The 3,833-nt window shown below is 34.7% G+C and overlaps 1 pseudogene; it reads left to right on the forward strand.

Annotated features, from left to right (window-relative positions):
* Positions 1-574: 574 nt before the first annotated feature.
* LOC110741765 lies at positions 575-3,565 on the forward strand (annotated as a pseudogene).
* Positions 3,566-3,833: the final 268 nt, after the last annotated feature.

The raw sequence follows: 3,833 nt of genomic DNA on the forward strand, positions 1-3,833 counted from the left end.
AGGTTATATATGACAAACCCACAGCTAACGTATTAGTACTAATATTATACCGAATGGGGAAATGTTGAAAGCCTTTCCTCCAAGATCTGGAACAAGACAAGGATGCCCACTTTCACCACTGTTATTCAACATAGTACTTCAAGTCCTAGCCAGAGCAATTAAGCAAGAGAAGGAAATAAAAGGAATCCAAATTAGAAAGAAGAAATTCAAACTGTCCCCATTTATAGACAATATGATTTAGAAAAACCTAAAAACTCCACCAAAAAACTGTTAGAACTAACAAACAAATTCAATAAAGTTGCAGGATACAAACTCATCATACAAAAAGCATCAGCATTTCTATTTGCTAATAATGAACAATCTGAAGAAGAAAGCAAGAAAGCAATCCCATTTACAATAGCTAGGAAAAAAGCAAACCCAGAAGTAAATTTAACCAGAGGTGAAAAATCTCTACAATGAAAAACTATAAGATACTGATGAAAGAAAATTGAAGAGGACACAGGAAATGAAAAGATATTACATGTTCATAGATTAGAAGAATATTGTTAAAATGTCCATACTGCCAAAAGTGATGTACAGATTCAATGCAATCCCTATCAAAATACCAATAACATTCTTCCCAGAAACAGAAAGAACAACCCTAAACTTTATATGGAATGATTGAAGACCCTGAATAGTCAAAGCAATCCTGAGCCAAAAGAACAAAGCTGGAGATATCACACTACCTGACTTCAAAATATACTACAGAGCTATAGTAACCAAAACAGCACGGTGCTGGCTTAAATATAGACACGTAGACCAATGGAAAAGAATAAATTAAGAACCCAGAAATAGCTCTTTGGCCCTGAGGTCCTACAAAAGGCCAGAAGAGTACAGGTACTCAGGGAGGCTGCACAGTCCCGGGCCTATATTGATCACCACGTCCTGCTTGGAGCCACGCCTGGAGCCGTGCACCAGCCAGATGTTGGCACGGTTGCCCAACTCATAGAAGCGTTCTTGAATCCAGAAGATACTACCACCTAGAGACTTGTGGGCATACCACTCGAGCGCCAACATGCTGGGCAGCGGTGCAGCCAGGCGGATGCCTTTCAGAATTTGCCCACTCATCTAGTATAACTAGTTCTGATGGCTGGGAATAAAGGAAGAGGAGGATGTGCTGCTTATACCTTTAATATTGAGGCTGTTGGATTTAGCAAAGGTGAAAAGCTACCTTATGTAGTGTTGAAACCACCCCCACTATTTCCTGATGCAGATTATAAATCGGTGGCACTGAAAACAGAAAATGAAGAGTATATACTGGCTTTGAAACAGGAGTTGAGAGAAACAATGAAAAGAATGCCTTATTTTATTGAAACACCTGAAGAATGACAAGATATTGAAAGGTATAGTAAAAGATACATGAAGGTATATAAGGAAGAATAGATACCAGATTGGAGAAGACTTCCAAGAGAGATGATGTCAAGAAATAAACGTAAAAACACAGGCCCAAAACCCAAAAAGGCAAAAGACGCAGGCAAAGGCACTTCACTCACTAATACTTCAGATGTGTTGAAAAAAATTGAGGAATTGGAAAAGAAAGGTGATGGTGAAAAATCAGATGAGGAAAATGAAGAGAAAGAAGGAAACAAAGAGAAAAGTAAAGGTGATGATGATGATGACAATGATGCTGTAGACGAGGAGGAATATGATGAAGACGAGCAAGAAGAGGAAAATGACTACATTAATTCATACTTTGAAGATGGAGATGATTTTGGCACGGACAGTGATGACAACATGGATGAAGCAACCTATTAAGCATGAAATTTTTCAAAAAATATTTTTATGATGCAGCTTCTGAACATTTGGACAGATTTGTTTTGTATTGTTTTCCGATAAGGAATAAGTATTTTTGTTTCTGGTTTTATTTTTTTGGACAAATATTTGTTACCAAAATATGCAAAACCACTTTGAGTTTACATACTAGTTACCTTACATATTAGTCCCTGACATATTCTAAACACCTCTGCCATCTCTCTTATGTACTCTTGTGGATTTTTTTGTATTATTTGAATATGAATGTGTGTAAAGAATTTTTGCTCTCTTAATCTATGTATACGTACTTGAAGAAATCTTGATTAAGTGCTGATCTTTTGTAAAACTATTGCTAGTCATAATGGATTTCTATAACCTGAAAGTTGATATAATACAGCACATGGGGTACTTTTAAAACAAAGAAACTTGGAAATAATTTTATTTTTTACTTTTACACGGTATGTTCTAGACTACTGCATTATGACTACATAAACCAACCTGAGCTCTTACAAGTACAGAATTGTGAAATAGAGGTTTTGTGATGGAAAACATACACACAAGGAAAAATACCAAACTGAGCAATATAAATTTCACAGCTCACATCTTAGCCAGTATAAATAAATTTTCACATGGGGTGAATATTATAAATACTTGAATTTGGAACAAACTTAATACTGTATGATATATAAATTAATTATCCCACTGTAATAACTTTGACATCTTCAAATAGTTGGGCTTATGAAAAATTTGACTAAGACGTTTTAATTTTAAACTTTATGTAAGTGTGAAATAAGTTCTGGTCATATAAATATCACTGTAGAATGCATGTGTGTGAACTCTGTGAACTGTGGTGGCCTTTTATGTTTCAGAGTACTCAAGCTATACAATTATTTATATAAAAATACAAAATGAACTCAGGTCATTTTGAAATTAAGATTAATTTTTTTGTTGTTTAAAGCTAGCTCCCCTAACTATATATTTTTGGGGAAAAAAAATACCTAAAAATCTCAGCCTACAAAGACTTTCAAAAATGCCAAAAATTTTCAAGGAAATTCATATTATGTATTTCAAAAATGATTTCTCAATGTTATCTACCAAAAGAAATAATTTAATTTTTCCACTTTGGGAAGATATCATTATCCTCTAATGTGAGAATCAGATCCCTAGATTCTATTTCTACCCGTACTATTAAACTCAACCTTGAGCCTGAAAAAAATTTTAAAAAAAGAACCCGGAAATAAATTAATGTATTTACAGCCAATAGATTTTTGACAATGACATCAAGAACATACATTGGGGAAAAGACAGTCTCTACAATAAATGTTGCTAAGAAAGTTAGATACTTGTATGCAGAAGAATGAAACTAGACCCCTATCTCTCACCATATACAAACACCAACTGAAAATGGTGTTAAAGACTTGAATCTGAAGACCTGAAACTACAAAACTACTAGAAAGAAACATGGAGAAATGCTTCCTGACATTAGTCTGGGCAAAGATTTTTTTAAAATAAGATCTCAAAAACACAACAACAAAAGCAAAGATAGAAAAATGGGATTCTATCAAACTAAAAAGCTTCTGCACAGCAAAGGAAACAATCAATAGAGTAAAGTGACAACCTGTAGAAGGGTAGAAAATATTTGAAACTGTGCATCCAACAAGAGATTAATAAGCAGGACATATGGAACTCAAACAACTCAACAGCAAAAAAGCAAATAATCAGATTTTTAAATGAGCACATGAGCTGGTGGTTGTGTGCCTGCAGTCCCAGCTACTTGGGAGGCTGAGGCAGATAGTTCTTTGGGCCCAGGAGTTCAAGTCCAGCCTGGGCAACAAAGCAAGACTCCCTATTCAAAAAAATAAAAGGGCAAATGATCTAACAGACATTTCTCAAAAGAAGAAAAACAAATGGCCAACAGGTATATGAAAAATGCTCAACATTGCTAATCTTTAGGAAAATGCAGATCAAAACCACAACGAGATATCCTGATCAAAAAGACAAAAAAAAAAAAAAAAAAAAAATGTCGGCAATCATGCAGGGAA

The sequence above is a fragment of the Papio anubis genome, chromosome 19 (assembly GCF_008728515.1).
Source record: "Papio anubis isolate 15944 chromosome 19, Panubis1.0, whole genome shotgun sequence".
NCBI lineage: Eukaryota > Metazoa > Chordata > Mammalia > Primates > Cercopithecidae > Papio > Papio anubis.